General features: G+C 41.3%; 1 protein-coding gene across 8 annotated transcripts in view; it reads right to left on the reverse strand.

Moving 5' to 3' along the window:
- FAM168A (family with sequence similarity 168 member A) overlaps positions 1 to 17,506 on the reverse strand; it is a 402,338-nt gene that overhangs the window by 308,853 nt on the left and 75,979 nt on the right. For 7 of the 8 annotated variants that reach the window (XM_050931022.1, XM_050930998.1, XM_050931013.1 and 4 more), the window contains exon 2: positions 15,341 to 15,435. The exons of the other annotated variant lie outside the window; for it this stretch is intronic. The gene's annotated coding sequence lies outside the window, so the exon portion shown is untranslated. The remainder of the gene's footprint in view (positions 1 to 15,340; positions 15,436 to 17,506) is intronic. 8 annotated transcript variants of the gene reach the window in all.

Consider the following 17,506-nt stretch of genomic DNA (forward strand, 5'->3'; position numbering starts at 1 on the left):
ACAAGGTAGCCTGGGTGGGGTAGGGGAGGAGAGAAGGACACGGCCACATTGCTTATTGTAGCCATACTAAAAATCAAACTGTTTGAATGACAGCCTTCTGTTGCTTGGGCCATCCTCTGGAGTGGAGTGGCTGAGTGCCCGGAGCCTCCCCTGCCGCATTCTTGGGCATCTGGGTGAGGAGGCTATGGAACATGGGGAGGAGGGTAGGCAGTTATACAGTGGATGCAGCAGAGGTCTGTGCTCTTGTTGGCTTTCTTGCAGCTCCAACAGACGCTTCATCATGTCTGTTTGCTCCTCCAACAGATGCTTCATCACGTCCGTTTGCTCCCCCATTAGCCTCAGCATCACATCCTGCCTCCGCTCTTCGCGCTCACTTAATTCTTTCCTGGCCTCTACCACTGAATGACTCCATGCATTAAGCTGTGCCCTACCAGTGTGGGAGGACTGCATGAGCTCGGAAAACATCTATCACGAGTGCATTTTTTTGCCTTCTAATCTGCAATAACCTCAGGGACATAGATGATAGGGGGAGGCTGCTATGATTCTGGGGGGACTGCACAGTCATCTGTGCTGTTGAGTGCTGCTGAGTGCGCCACACTGACTAAACAGGAAATGAAATTCAAAAGTTCCTGGGATTTTTCCTGCGTACCTGGCTAGTGCATTGGAGTTTAAAGTTCTATCCAGAGCAGTCACGATGGAGCACTCTGGGATAGCTCCCAGAGGCCAATACTGTCGATTTGCATCCACGCTACCCCAAATTCGACGGAGCAAAGTCGGCTTTAGTGCTACTCCCCTCATTGGGGAGGAGTACAGAAGTCAATTTTAAGAGCCCTTTAGGCCAACAGAATGGGGTTGGTTATGTGGATGCAGTAATTTTTAAATCAACCTAATGTGGCTAAATTCGACCTAACCCCGTAGTGTAGACCAGACCTTAGACTCATATGTTTACCATATTTAAGTTCTTCCTGAAGACTCACTTCTGCCCTGTTGGCTATAGAGAATTTAGATGACATGTATAAAGCAAAGAGAAAAATAAACTATTCCTATTGCTTGCGCCCTCTGTCAGTACATCTGTGTGAGGTCCCCAGGGCAGAGACCATTTCTTCTTGCCTGTCTCAAAAGCAACTAGCAACTCAAGGACACCACCTTAAACTAATAAATAATAGTACTAAATGAATACTACTACTACTAAAACAGGCAAAGGGTTAATTTTTAAATTCCTTTAGAAATGCAATTTCAGAAATGACGAATTATAATGGTATCTAACTTAACAGGTTTGGTGGAAGTTTTTCTTCTTATAAAAATTTAGCCTTTGCATCATGAAATTTGCCTTCAGCTATTATTAATTTTCTCCTTCGGTACAAAGGCCATTATTTGAAAGAGGGAGAAAAGCCATTAAAAGTTGTTTACATACTGAAAATGAAAGCACAAATAGGAGGGGACAATTATGCTAATGAGCAAGAAGATAATAATCAGTGTGCAACTGCAAGCACAAAACCTTCTTTGTACCTTTGTACTTAAGGCAAAAGCTGACAGTGAAGCAGCATGTGCAATTGGGGGCATTTATAGAGATGCACATTCGTGCAGCATAAGCCATCTATTTTAATTGCATAAGACACTTCTAAAAACAAATGCTTCTGTTTGCATCATGGCTCCTAACAGAACTCTTAAAACACACACTGAAAAATCTAGTGTAAGCAAGATTTGGCAGATTTACTACTGATTCTCCTTGTCAACCTCACTGAGAAGCGCAATCCATCAGCCTTGATTTGAGGATAGAGAAGAATCTCCTACAAGTCCTCTTGTCCGCTTTGTTATCTCATTATTTCCACTGAGAAATTTGTGCTCCACCATCATTTAGACTTGGGCACCCAAAAATTGCCGTTTGGTTGCCTGCTCATGGATTTAATATCAATTTGTTCACCCATGTAACTGTCAAAAATTTAAATTATGACTTGCCAAGAAAACTGAATGACAACCATAATTTGCCTTTTACAAAATAACAAAGGTTTATTCCTTTGACCCTAAGCTTTCATTGGACTGGGCTGAATGATATGTTAATCATAACAATTTGAAGTGGTTCTGAATTTTCATTTTTCATGACAGCAAGACAGGACAACTTGATGAATGGCATCAAGCAAGAACTCTAAGCAGCAGGGATAATGGTGAGAAATTCTAAGCCCCAGTCTTGCTTTATGACTTCATAAGGAATGTCAGAACTATCAGCCACCCAATCTATTTCCATTTCCAAGTAGATAGATAAATACAATAGAAAATAAGCATCAATTCTTCTGAATAATGAGAATTTTTCTGGTGGCAGTGAGGAGGTGCAAGGCTAAACTTGCAGCAAGAAGAGTGAGGGAAGGCGATTGCGTGAAAATGGTATGTACCAACCTATATAGAATGTACGTATAGAAATGAACCTTACAACACATTTACTTTATTACTTTAACTATAGTAGATCATGACCAATGAAAGGAGCCCAAAACCTTTCAAAATAATATTTATGGAAGAGGACATCAACTTGGCAGTGAATCCATTAAAAGAAATCTTCAGATGTAGTGGAAGTCTTCTTTTAAATGACAGAAGTTGATGATCATAGAATCTTAGAAATGTAGGTCTGGAAGGGACACCTTGCACTCAGGTAGGGCCAGCCCCCTGCACTGAGGCAGGACTACGTAAACCTAGATTATCCTAGGAAGGTATTTGTCCAACCTGTTATGAAAAATCTCCAATGATGGGGATTCCACAATCTCCCTTGGAAGCCTATTCTAGAATTTAATTCCAGAACTTAATTAGAAAGTTTTTCCTATTGTCTAACCTAAATCTCTCTTGCTGCAGCTTAAGCCCATTACTTCTTGTTCTACTTTCAGGGGACATGGAGAACAATTAATCACAGTCCTCTTTATAACAGCTCAATATATTTGAAGACTTATCAGGTTCCCCCTCAGTCTTTTCTCAAGCCTTACATGCTCAGTTTTGTTAATCTTTCCTCACAGATCAGGTTTTCTAAACCTTTTATCATTTTTGTACCATCTCACTCATTTTAGGAATCCCTAAAACTATACGTAGCTTAGTGATCCATTGATGCAAAGTATGTGTGGATTTCCTTAAGCATGTTTGTGTACCTTTAAAAAGCATTTCTGTATTGGGTTACCACTAACAAGTTAACCTTCGTCCCAGCTACTGCACAGTATTACATACTAATAAAAAGGAAATAATCACAGTAGCTGAAATATCACGGTGTGGGGACAACTATGGGCAAATGTTGTCTTTTTACTGGCAAGCATTAATACATGTGAACGCAAATTCAATCCAACTAAGAAGCAACATTTTTCTTTTATAAGCAGATGTGATCATTTATACCAGAGCTGAGTGTTGCAGGGGATCTTAAATCATATACATATAGGCAACATCAAAACCAATTCCAACTAGATTCTTTTTTGGAATCAACAAGTTTAATTTATGGAGGTTTATATGGAAAACTAGACTAAAATTTAATTTAAATTTTAATTATTCGTTCTTAAACTTTAGTCCAGCACCAGACAGATAGTACTGAGTACTATCAAAACTAAGCTATATCGGCTTCTGTTCACAAATCAAATCGCTTAGGAACTCCAAGCATTACATTCAGGAAAAGTATTACAGCCCATCTGTACTTCCTGGCCTGCAAAAAACTGGAAGAAGGGGGCAGTTGAGGGACTATGGTAATTTAATCGTGGGGCTTGTTAGATTTCTATTACACAGATGTTGCTGCTGAGGCAGCACTCACTGAGTAAATGCCAGAGTCTATTTATGATCAATTGTAATGTTCAGAATGTGTCCAGGGCACTGAAAACTTAGGACAGACCCTCTTACATAGTTACTATAAATCTAAAATAACTAACAGATTATCAGGAGTTTGCAGCTCCTGTGATTAAGAGAAAGTATCTCTACTAAAGTATATGTAAATTTCACCAAACTGATTTACATCACTGTCCAGAGAAAAGAAAACTTGAAAAAAATATATTTGTAACTCATCTTAGGTCTGGGACCCTGGCTCCCTCAGTCCAATCATTATATTTCATACTAAACTCTCTCTAATTACACAATCAGGCATAAAAAAAAGTCAGAGATACAGGCCCTTTAACAAGCTTAGGCAAAAATCAAAAGCCTACAAAGGGCTAAATCAAAAGCTGTCTCACTACAGCTGAATTCTTTCTGCAGTCAACCAAGACTAATTAATGCTTTTAACATCAGTTTACCCCTTGTGGCACTATAAATCAGAACATACAGACTTTATGGGTTAACAATAGAATTTGTTGTAGCTTATTAACCAAACTCACAAATTCAAACGTACTTAATAAAAAACAGGTATATTAAGCAGCCTTGTATGTGACCTACAGAATTATCTGCAGGCTATACACAGAGAACACGCATTTATCAATACAAACAAGGCTAACACACCAGGAAGAAGTGGTAAATTACACATCAGATATAAAGATATACCTCCAACCAGGCTTTTGTATGAGCAGCTATGTAGGATGTGCACTGTGGGAAGGCACCAACAAAAGGTACGTACAGCCTTCTGAACCTTTTGCTCTACAATAATCCTAGCCTCTTAAAGGCTGCAAGTATTGAGAACACTATTGTACTTTTCTAGAAAAATAGGAAATCAGTATTCAAGTGGATCTCCCATTATGTTATATTCAACAAAGCCTCTTAGTATTTTCACAGTATGTCGCATTAGCTTTGAAGAGATATTTGTGCAGTTGATTAGGGTTTTGTTTTTTCCTCAGAAAATTTACACTTCTTTAAAAAAAAAAAAAAAAAAGACTCAAAGCCCACACACTATGGTATTCAGTTCCTAATGCTACAGTCATGTGGGATTCTCAGAGTCTGTACGCCTAGTGAACATTAAATCTGGTCTCAGAGTGAGTGGAGCTCTAATCACAAGACTACAAGATAGGCACATGGCAGCTCAGGGGCCAAAGAGCAAGCAAACTGGTGGTGCTGAACTCACCAAGCCGTTAGAGATAAGAAAAGGAAGCAATGGGAACCTTTTCCGACCAATAAGCCATAAAGGTGGGGAAAGAGGGGGAACATTATCTTATCCCACTCCCAGAAAGCAGGATAGAAAAGAAATACTGCACTGAACAGAGAGCCAAAAAGTAATTTTGGCGCACACACTCAATAAATTCACAGTACTGTAATATCTGCATCATCCATCAATAAGCTATTTAGGCGGGTGGGGTCACAAGTAGCTGACAGGTCCATAGTACCAAGAACTTCTTGTGCCCAATATCTTCCCTACAGTTTATACCTATAACCTTATTAAAACAATATTCTTTTTGCCAGTTTCTGACATTTGATGCTTTTCATTCTTGTCATGGAAAATTTCATCTTACTAACTCTAGCCATTTCACCTTTTTTTAATTCTTCTAACAACTATTGTATGCCAGTGGTATTTAGCCATAAAGAAATGGAAAGCCACTGTGTTAACAAACTGAGTTGCAGTATGCCATAAAATAATCACTGTGGAATGTCCAGAGTGATGTTTGTATCCTGATATTTGATTATGTTCTATTCCTGTAACACAGCATCATCAAGTATTATGGACAAGCAGAGGGCACCTTCAGTTTAATCAGGTCAACTAAGGAAGAGATGGTAAGTGGTGAACGCTAGCTTAGGAATCCACAATCACAGTTTATGTGCTGTATAATTATCCTGTGCATCTCACAGTCACAAGGTATTAAGGAAAGAGACTTAATATTCTTTGAAGGATTAGAAGCAAATAAGAATAGCATTTGCAAGGATAATAACTAGGATAAAATAATGGGTCAATCTTCATGCATCAGGGTACAAGTTCATCACCAGCTAAGGTGAGGAAGAAATTTCCCCCACGTGGTATCTTATTGAAAATCTAGGTGTATCATGGGAATTTCCTTCTACTTAAACATCCAGCATTGGTCACAGACAAAAAGGCCCAATGGCCTTTTCGGGAATAAAGTTCCTATGAAGCAAGATGTGGCTGACTAGTTATAGATTGCAAAAGCTTTAAAAAACCCTAAGGTTTTTGATGCTTGGGGCAAATTGGACAAAATCCAAGAGCTAAATCCTCAAAGGCCTAAAACTATGCTAAGCAGATTTACTTTCAAGGATGCCTTACCCTTCCACGACCTCCAGAATGCCTGAGAAGACAAAGCAGACAGAGTCTAAGAGGGAATGAAGAGCAGCCATATTCTTCTAGCTTGATCAACATCGCCTCCGCTTTCTTGCCAAAGATGCTCCTTCTGTCACATAATAAGTCATCAAGCTATTGATGCAACTCTGGCTGAAGTAAATGCAAGAAAGTACGCTTGAGGGTTCTGTTCCTAGAACAGCCATAGGTGCTGGAACTGCTGCCACACCCCCTGGCTTAAAGTGCTTTTCATCACATACAGAGTTTACAGTTTTGTTCAATGGCTCTCAGCACACTCACTATATAAACTGTTGCTGCTGTGTAGAGATTTATAAATTTTCTGGCCTTTACAAGTCAAACTGATAATTCCCCACACAGGACTGGTTGGTTTTGATGCACATGGCAAACTTCCACAGCTAGTCCGCTTTTTCTTCTACCCAACTCCAACATATGCATCATGACACAGGGACACCAAGCTGGGAGCCATACCAATTCTCTATTTGTCCACTGTTGTCTCCAGTACTAAACTCTTGAAGCAACTGAGAGTAATAGCAAAGGTACATATGTTCCACCTGTGTAGATGCCTTAAGGGTTGAATGAGTATATAGCCACATTTCTATCACATTCTTCAGAATCTTGTGGACAAGTATAGCCTCAAGATTCACAGACAAGTTCATCTGTAAGAGCTCCTTATTTGTCCTAGAGTCAGTACTGTGCTCTAAGGCTAGGTGAAGCCAAGGAATATAGGTCGTTTAAAAATATTAGCCAACTTGTTCTATAACACAACCTATTTTCCTGTTCTAGACATGGCTTAAAGGCAATATTGATCCATCCCTTATAGTCAACGGAACTAGATTCCTCCAGGGACAAGTTTGAGGAATCTCTCCTCAGTCTCTAAGCAAGTTTAACAGATTTAAAAGGACTTTGGCCCATCTAGCCCTCACCTATGGAAATCATCTTCCATATCACTTTTCCCACTCAAAGGAAAACACCTCCTCCAAAGGAAGGTAATACAAGAACCCTGGAGCAGTAGAGCATGGAAGAGTTGCTTGCCAGTCAGGGAACAGGAACCAAGTTAGGTAGTTACGCCACAACAGGCAGTTATGCACCAACTGCTCGTGAGCCGGTTCATTTGAACTTTAGCTCTGAAGCATTACAAACCTAATAAAGCAAAGCATCATGGACCATAACATCATGAAATTACTATACTGCACTTACTGTCTGTCATAAACAGATGATTAAGGGTTAATGTCTCTTTTACCTGTAAAGGGTTAAGAAGCTCAGTAAACCTGGCTCACACCTGACTAGAGGACCAATAGGGGGACAAGATACTTTCAAATCTTGGTGGAGGGAAGTCTTTGTTTGTGCTTGTTTGGTTTGTTGTTCGCTCTCGGGACTGAGAGGGACGGGACATCATTCCAGGTTCTCCAAATCTTTCTGAATCAGTCTTTCATGTTTCAAAATTGTAAGTAGTAGCCAGGCAAGGTGGATTAGTCTTATGTTTGTTTTCTCAACTTGTAAATGTGTCTTTTTGCTGGAAGGATTTTTACCTCTGTTTGCTGTAACTTTGAATCTAAGGCTGGGTGGGGGGGTCCCTCTAGTCTATATGAATCTGAGTACCCTGTAAAGCATTTTCCATCCTGATTTTACAGAGCTAATTTTTACTTTTTTTTTCTTTCTTTAATTAAAAGCTTTCTTTTTAAGAATCTGATTGATTTTTCCTTGTTTTAAAATCCAAGGGATTGAGTCTGAACTCAACAGGGATTGGTGGGGGGAAAAGAGAGGGGATGGTGAATTCCCCCTTGTTTTAAGATCCAAGGAGTTTGGATCGGTGTGAAGCCTCTCAAGGCAACCCAGGGAGGGGAAAGTCTGGGGGGAAAAGGAGGGAGACGGTTAATTTCTCCTTGTTTTAACACCCAAGGGGTTTGGGTCTGAGTTCCCCAGGAAAGGTTTTGGGGGAACAGAAAGTGTGCCAGACACTAAATTCTGGCTGGTGGCAGCATACCAGATTTAAGCTAGTAATTAAGTTTAAAAGTGTTCATGCATGTCTCCACTTTTTCTACCCTAAAGTTCAAAGTGGGGGAAAAAACCTTGACACTGTCAGAGAAAAAAACAGTTACTCACCTTCTCATAACTGTGGTTCTTCAAGATGTGTTGCTCATGCCCATTCCAATCAGGTGTGTGCACACCGCGTGCACAGTCGCAGGAAACTCAGGTCAGCTGTGGAGCAGCCTGGAGTGGCACCTTTATAACCCTGCCGACCCAGCCCCTCCTCAATTCCTTCTTGCTGCCTACTATGACAGAAAGGTAGGAGGGTGGGTATTGGAATGGACATGAACAACACATCTCAAAGAACAGCAGTTACAAGAAAGTGAGTAACCGTTTTTAATTCTTCTAGTGCTTGTTCATGTCAATTCCAATCAGGTGACTCCGAAGCTCTATCATGGAGGTGGGGTCAGAGTTAAGGAATCGCTGATTGGAGCACCGCTCTGCTGAATGCTACATCATCGCTGGCGTGCTGGGTAACAGCATAATGAAAGGTGAACGTATGCAGAGAGGATCATGTTGCTGCCCTGTAAATTTCTTGTATCAGGACCTGGACCAGGAACACCGCTGACAAGACCTGTGTCCTCATGGAATGTGCCTTAAGTGCTGGGGCTGGGACCTTGGCCAGTTCATAGCACTTGCGGATGCAAGACAGGATCCAGGAAGATATTCTTTGAGATGAGACTGGGGGTCCTTTCATCCGGTCTGCCACCGCTACGAACAGTTTGTTCAACTTCCTGAACAGCTTAGTGCACTCAATGTAGAATGCCAGTGCCCGCCAAACATCAAATGAGTGTAGCCTCTGCTCACGGCTACTGGCATGAGGCTTAGGATAGAAGACAAGCAGAAAAATGTCTTGGCTAGTATGACAGGGTGACACTACCTTGGGAAGAAAGGCTGGGTGAGGCCTGAGTTGCACCTTATCCCTGTGGAAGATCGTGTAGGGTGGATCGAAGATAAGGGCCTTTAGCTCTGACACTCTCCTGGCTGATGTGATGGTGACCAGGAAGGTTACTTTCCATGATAGACAGAGAAGGGAGCAAGTCACTAGTGGTTCAAAATGGGGCCCCATTAATTTGGAGAGGATTAGATTGAGGTCCCAAGCCAGGATAGGCTGTCTAGTCTGAGGATGTAGGCATTCCAGACCCTTGAGGAAATGGCCTACCATGGGTTTAGCAAATACGGATCTGCCAGACACTCCCGGGTGGAAGGCTGAGATAGCAGAGACATGTACCTTGATGGATGACACCGCCAGGCCTTGATGTTTCAGGTACAGAAGGTACTCTAGAATGAGTGGCACAGATGCCTGTAGAGGAGGTATATGCTGCTGGGCACACCTGGGACAAAGATGAGGAAGCCAGAGGTGGTACAGAGTCCTCCTGACCCTCCAGCTCCCTGACCTCCTCCAGTTCAGCATCTGAGGCCTCTCTGGTGACCGTAGCCAAGGTGGCAGTAGCCTGGCCATGTAATAGGTCGTGCCTCTGAGTTGCCTCGCCAGTGACCTGGGCTGGCTGTGGGGCTTGCGCCAAGGTCACCTCGGATCCATGAGGCATAGGTCAATCCTTGACTGTCTGGGATGGTTGGGGCACCAAGGCCAACAAACAGGAGCACCTGGAAAAGGAGCCCCGGGCCTGATGGCAAGCCCAGGGGGTCCAAAAGGGCCATTACCCAAGAGGCAGCCACTGGGATTGCCATGCCATTAGTGCCTCCCTTTGTCGCTTGTCGGATCTATGCCTGCTGCACGGGAATAGTACGAGTCATCATCCAAGTCTGAAGACACGGATTTTGACTGTGATGACTACAGTGGCACTGTATGGTACTGTGCCAGGGACCAGTGCCAAGTTGACAATGCAGGGGACTGGTGTAGAGATGCCTGGGCCAGGGACTGCAGAGAATCTGGTGCTGGGGACCAGTGCCTGTCCTCTCTTGGAGCCGGGGATCGGTGATGCTCCCTCATCAGTGCCAGGGAAGGGGAGCGTCGTTCAGCTGGTGTTGGGGAACCCCTCACAGAGTCCGTTGCCAGAAAATGGTGCCGTATCAATGGTGATCTGGAGCGGTGCTGAGGCAAATGGTGCCCATCAGGAGAGGCTTGCCCCTAGATGGCGCCAGGGGCTTATCTCTGACCACCAGGGGCTAAGGAGCTGTCATAGCTATTAGTCTCTGGTGGATTCAAAAGTATCCGTGGTGGAAGTAAGTCCAACTCCTCCAGCTAGCATTGCCCATCCTGGGAGTCGCTGTGCGCTGGACTTGATCATCCCCCCTAGGAACTGAAGTTGACAGCACTGACTCTTGGTGCTTGGACGCCGAATGCTCCTTCATGGAACGCACTGGTACAGAACCTGCAGGTCCCGCTGCTTTTTGCGCTGGGGAGTGCCCCATCAGCTTTTCTATGCTGCTTGTACGGCACTGGTGAATGCAAGCAGTGCCGAGTTGTCTGTGCATCATGCAGTACTGGAGAAGTGCTAGTGCCGAGGGTCTCTTAAACTAGAGCTCTTCATCAGCACTGTGTCACATACCAATGTCAGGGCACTCCGTATGGATGCACTTGGTGCGGGGTTCTGGCGGTCCGCAGCAGACTGAGGACAAAGGACAGATTCCATGAGCAACTGCTTCAATCAGAAATCTTGCTCCTTTTTAGTTCTGGGGAGGAAAGCAGTACAGACCTTCTACTTATCTGTCTGGTGCGCCTCCCTCAGACACAAGTCGTGAGGGTCGATAATTGGCATAGGCGTGCTGCCGGTTCCACAGGGTTTTAAGCCTTGGGCTCATGGCATATGGCATACCCCAGAGCCCAAGGGAGCGGCAGTTTAGGATTGGGGAAACCCCACTCCCAAACCTCACTATACATACTAGCAACTAAGACTAACTACAACTAAACTAGGCTAAGCTAACTATATGAAAGAACGCTAAGGGAAGAACTTGCTAAGCAAGCGATCGCAATTCGACCAACCGTTACTGGTGGTCAGAAGGAACTGAGAAGGGACTGGGTCGGCTGGGTCATATATTGAGCGCCATGAAGGCACCACTTCAGGGGGATCCATAGTTGACCTGACAGGAGCTGCTAAGGGAAAACTTTCCAGTGACTGTGCACACGGCATGCAAACATCTGATTGGAAATTACATGAACAAGCACTCAAAGAAGAATCACAGTTACTGCACAGAAGTGCAGACCAAAGAGTTTGAGTTTAAACAAAGCCCTGTAACCATATGCCAAACTGCATCCCACACATTGCATAAGAATAATATCATGTAAAAAATCACTAGAAATGTTTATTAAATCACTGACAAAGACAAGACGGATTTTTAAATATACATAGATTTTTTGTGACAATTGATTTAAAAAACAATATTAGAAAACCATTTTGTTTATTTCCTGCTTAGTAGCCTTGATCCAAAAAAATCCCAATTAACTCTGAAGCTAATGGTTGGAAACAATATTTTAAGGAACTTTCAAATCTCATTCAGGTCGAAAGTACTGCCCAAGAAAAGGCTCAAACCAGTCAGTCAGTAAGTTATGTTCCTTTCCCTATCTAGTGCAACAACCAAACTCTAATAACCTGCTTAAAAATGGTATTTTTTTAAACTGTGCTTTTACTTTGTTAACACGTGAAATTTTTCAAGATTCTTTGAAATAAAAAACAATGTCTTATGGTAACATGACCTACACAGAGCCCACTAGGCAATGGTACTCATGCATGGTTGTAATCCTCAGCTATCCAGTCAGTCTACTCAGGAGTAAAACAACAGTCATTCTTACGTACTGGGCTGAAAACTTCAGAATTGCAAACTAATGGTAGTGTCTCTTTATTTCCCAGCAATAATTTACTCCAAATTCTAGTGGGCCAAGAACTAAAATCCTTCATTAAAATTGATTTACCAAAGAAGTTTATGCCAGGACAAGGCTGAGGTAATGATCAGAGATGACAAAGCCAAGACCACAAAGAACCAATAATTTTAGTAAGCACATTTCACTACAACTTCATTTTGTAAAGTTTTTCATAAAACGTATATTCACAATAGAATTAAAATCTACATTAAGGTTGCATAGTTAAACTGGAAATGCAAATATGAAGATGGCCATAGCAATGTTAATTCTGCTTTATTGCATATACATGCTATTATTGTTTGTATTGTGATAATACCTAAAGTCTCAGTCAAATCAGGGCCACGTTTTGGAAAGCACTGCACAAACACAAAGAGATAGACCCTGCCCTGAAAAATTTACAACTGAAGTACACAGTGTGACACAACAGTTGGGTACTACAAATGGGAGCACAAGGTAACAATGAGATAATGTTGGTCAGTAAGAAAAGCAGTGGTCTGAGCATACCCACTGCCTAATAATTTTCTCAGTTTTTTGTACGTATCGTCGTAGAGCATCATTTTAAGGAGAGCTTTGAAGGAGGACAATGAGGTGGCTTTGCAGATGTTTATGGGGAGCTACTCCCATGCATGAGAAAAGACAGAAGAAAGCACAAAAGGGATTGGTCTGAAAATTAACAAATGGGAAAAAAAAAAAGGCTTGAATCACTGGCTGCACAGTGGTGGAGATCGGCATCTTATACAATACAACCGATGACAGGCATGACAGGGATAGGCAGCAAAGAGCCTTGGGAGTGAAGGCAAGTAGTCCGTGTTTGATGCAATAGAGAAGTAGACACCATCAGAGGATGCAAAGAGATTATTGTTGAAGCAATGAGCCAGGAATATGATCTCTGCAATAACATTTTAAAATGGATATAAGAGGGGAAACATGGGATTTATCAAAGCTGGAGAAGAAGAATTGTAGTAGTTGAGATGTATGAGAAGAAGGGCCTGGAAGAAAGATTTTTGCTTCTTGATAAGGTGATGTGATTCTTGTTAAATGTGGAGATAACTACACTTTTCTTTGTTACACATATACCATAAAATATACATGATTTGGCTCTAGAAACACCATTTACTTTTGCATTTCCTGACATTTTATTATCACTGTGTGACACCTACATTGCATTTTTAACACCAACAGACCTTGGTCATCAGGAGGCAGGACTGAACCTGGGATCTTTGAAGCTTCGTGCATGAACCTCTACTGCAGGGGTCGGCAACCTTTCAGAAGAAGTGGTGTGCCGAGTCTTCATTTATTCACTCTGATTTAAGGTTTTGCGTGCCAGTAATACATTTCAACCTTTTTAGAAATTTCTCTTTCTATATACAACTAAGCTACTGTTGTATGTCAAGTAAATAAGGTTTTTAAAATGTTTAAGAAGCTTCATTTAAAATTAAATTAAAATGCAGAGCCCCCTGGACCGGTGGCCAGGACTCGGGCAGTGTGAGTGCCACTGAAAATCAGCTCACGTGCCGCCTTCAGCACGCGTGCCATAGGTTGCCTACCCCTGCTCTATTGCATGAGCTAAAAGCCAACTGGCTCTTAGCTAAGGCTGTAGAGCAGACTCATTTTATCCCTCTCTCTTTAAGCGCTCTCCGTGCCACTACGTGGGACAGAACGCCACACCCAGAAGGTGTGTGAGTTACATAGTCACATTTTTTTTTTTGCATTTAATTTCCCTTTTTTAAAAAAAATTGTCTGTGCTTAATAATTTAATGTGCTTAACATATGCGGAAAGTGAAGTGAATGGGGTGCAAGAGTACAGAGTAGCCACCTTTGCTGCTATTGCCAAAACCCAGGTCAAGATGAACAATGCTGGTTTGAGAGGGAAACAGAACACCTGATTCTGCTGTTATCACTCCATATTAGCAGCTAATTTTTTTTTTTTAAGTTAAAGGTCAGAATGCTGCAAAAAATGCAAGAGAAGCAAGCAGGCAGAATCCTCTCTCTCTCCCTCCTCCAAAAAGCCTGTAATTTTCATCTATTCCTAAGTAATGACACATTCGGCTCCACTGCAAAATCTATTAGTATCTAGAGGCCTTAAGCAGGTCAGGTCTCCCCATCATGCCAAGCACTATACAAACAAATAGCAAAAGGATAGTCCCTGCACCAGTTTACATTCTACATTATTTGCAAAGCTTTTGTTTAAAAATAAGTTGGTCTTTTTCTATCGAAAAGAAAAAGCTGTTACAATGTAAGACATCAGAAAACTGTTTGCCAGCAAATCATGATAGAAATAAATGGAGAGTAACTCTGCTGCTAAACCTTTCACCCCAAAGCCTTACTGGGATCATCTCATTGCCACTTGTAAGCATGGGCAAGTAGGTTTTTTCCATTTTTATTTTTTAAAAACAGAAACAACATTTAAATTCTTTGTTAGTACAACACTAAGGCTTCCCAATTAAAACCACAAAATGAGGAAATGCAAACTTTAAGGTTCTAATAGCAGTGCTAACCTCGACTGTGTTACACATACATAGCATGTTCTACTTTAAATCAGCACATTGGAAATAAAGTACAATTTAATCAATTACACCATTTTTTGTCATAAAATGCACGCCATAAAGGATGGAACTGAGTTAAATAACACTGTTATTGGACTCTTTTACCTTTCGCATTTCTTGACTCTGTGACTAACTGTTCAATATTAAATGTAATACAGTTCTATATAATACAAACAAGGTTCAGGTGAGCAGTAAACACTAGCAATTTAAAAAGTCTGCTCCTGGACAAATTTATTAAGTGCCTATCCCTTTAATCTTTCAGGTTGGGCAGGGACAGGGTGGCCAGGTGCCTGGTTTTCAAAAGTCCGAAAGGCGAAAGTCCAGTCGAAAAGGAGACCGGACATCTGAAGTCCAGTTACTGTGGGCAGGGGAGAAGCTGGGTCATCACCTGCACCAACTCCTACTCAGCTGAGGCCACCTGCTACCTGTGTTGGGCAGCTGCAGCTCCCAGCCTTGGCAAAGCAGGCGAGTCCCTCCTGAGCCGGGGGAGGGGGAGGTTGGGAGAGGATATGCAGCGAGTGACAGAGCAAGGAGGGAAGAGGAGTGGATGGGGCAGAGCCCCAGGGGAAGAGGTGGGGCAGGGGCAAGGCCTTGGGGGAAGAAGCGGAGCAGGGGAGGTTCCAGCACTCCTCCTGGAGTGTCTGGTTTTAGAATATTACCAATTTGGCAACACTATGACGGAAACAGGAAGAAGGATCTAATATAAGAGTCTAGTCTACAGTGGTGCAATCTGAGGGTGAGGGTAAGCCATTGGTCTGATACCTCTTGTATATGAATTTTGTTGTACTGAAGACAATCCAGATAGTAATCTGCCTAATGCTGCAGGGCACTTAGAGTCTTCACAGCATTCCACAATTCTAAAACAGCAAAACAAAAGAGAGAATTATAAGATTTCACAGCTAAAGAGCGCTCCTATCAAACAGACAGCATCAATGTTTGCAGCAAAAGGGTGGGGAAACAAGCACAGAAGTGCTCTCCATCTGCACCCCAACAAAGGGAGAAACACGGAAGTTTAAAAAGTACAGCCTGTAAGGAATGAGGAGTAGGGAGACATAGCAGATGGGACTACTACCATAGCCAACAACCAGGCTGGGAGTGAGATGCCAAGGTTTAAATGGTTACAGAGATTTTTTTGCACCTATTATTAGGCAAATAGACATTATCCATGGGTAGTATGCAATTCTTCAAGGAATTTTTATTATGTATCAAGATGACCTCAAGGTATGTTCCCTTTGAAAACTGAGGAGGTTGGTTGTTTTTGCTGCTTGTTTTTTACCTCAGATATATCAAAGTCTTGATATCAAGGGGTGCAGTGGATTTGCCATCATTTGAAGTCTTTATATCAAGTTTGTATGACTTTCGGAAATGATATGCTCTAGCTCACCGAGAAATTATGGGCTTGATGCAGGAATTACAGTTTCATTCAGTATGGCCTATGCTATTCAAAGAGGTCAGACTAAATTATAAACTAGTCCTTTCTGGCCTTAAAAATCTGTGACTTCTCTATATTTTGCTGCAGAAGGAGGGCAGCAGATTTAAATTGGTCTTTTAAATCACCAAGTACAATCACAATTTTAATCAGCAAGCAGGAAACCTTGATTTAAATAATCTATTTGAATGTGTTTTTCATTTGTACTTTTTAAGTTCTTCCCCTAAATAAATCCTGATTTTCACTGGTTGGTAACCATTAAAATATATTACAACTAAGTATATCCTGCACCCTAAATTTGGTGCTTCTTTCTGATAACCAGAAGGATACATAGCATCTATACACATTTATTTAAGCAGTTCTATAGCCTAACATATATTTAATCAGAGTCTTAACTTTTAGATATATTATCTTAGAAAATGGTACATGATGCATTTCTTATTTATCAGGTGATTAATTTTTTTTACTCATGGTCTGTGTCAATTTACATTTGGATGGAAACTAGAATTCAATTGTAAATTCACAAAACCAGCATTTTAAATTTGTTTTTATAATTAATTAGATGTGCTGGATACGCCAGAAAATAAAGTAAATTTATCAAACATGTTTTGCATTTAAAATAATCAATTTATTAAAGAAAGAAGTATTAATTGTAGTTCATGAGCTGATCTTATTGTTTCTGGCCACCACATCCTTTCAAGGTTTTAGAACAAGTAGATCTCATCCACTCAGGCCTCATTTTTATTCATAGATTGGACAAGGAAAACTAGCTGTCCTGCAATTGGTTTCTCAACTTTGAATGAATTAATAATTGAACTGACTAGCTAAATAAACTGAAACGAAGAAAATAGTGTCTCTGCATTTGCAGAAGAGGCTACTGCTGCCAAAGCTCGTTTAGGACTTCAACAAACTCTGGTTCCAGGTGCTTGGCCAGTGACTTCCATCAGTCAAATGGTTTGACTCTCTTTAAAACTTTGGCAGCAAATATACTGTTTAAATATTTAAATTAAATTATCTTAACAAGCGATGGTACATTTAGATATTAACACAGGTTGTCAATTTCAACTTTAATTTTCAAATAGGTATATTTTTAAAAGGAAAATATGTAAGTAAAAATCAATTAAAAAATATATTTTTATCCAGCCTGACAGAGAACCATACGGAAGTCAAGAGAACTAGAACAAGACAGCAATACTGCAACAGGCTGAAACCCGAGCTACAGCTTTCCCAGCCCTCAAATTCGGGGGGCAGGGGGAGAATAGGTTGCATCTTTCATAGAAAGATTTTCTTCCAGCTGCTTGTCAGGAATTCATACAACGTTTTAACAAAAAAACGTTCTAAACTTAACATCCTCTCCTCTCTGTACTGATCATGTTTCAGTCTCTGGTGATATCATAATCTAAGTTCTACAGAGACAATCATGGAAGCAAAGAACTGGAATTTTTAAAAATAGTAAATAAAGGATGGAAAGAAAGCTTAGTAAAAATGGAGTTCTTTAT

This window comes from Gopherus flavomarginatus, chromosome 1 (genome assembly GCF_025201925.1).
Source record: "Gopherus flavomarginatus isolate rGopFla2 chromosome 1, rGopFla2.mat.asm, whole genome shotgun sequence".
Lineage (NCBI taxonomy): Eukaryota > Metazoa > Chordata > Testudines > Testudinidae > Gopherus > Gopherus flavomarginatus.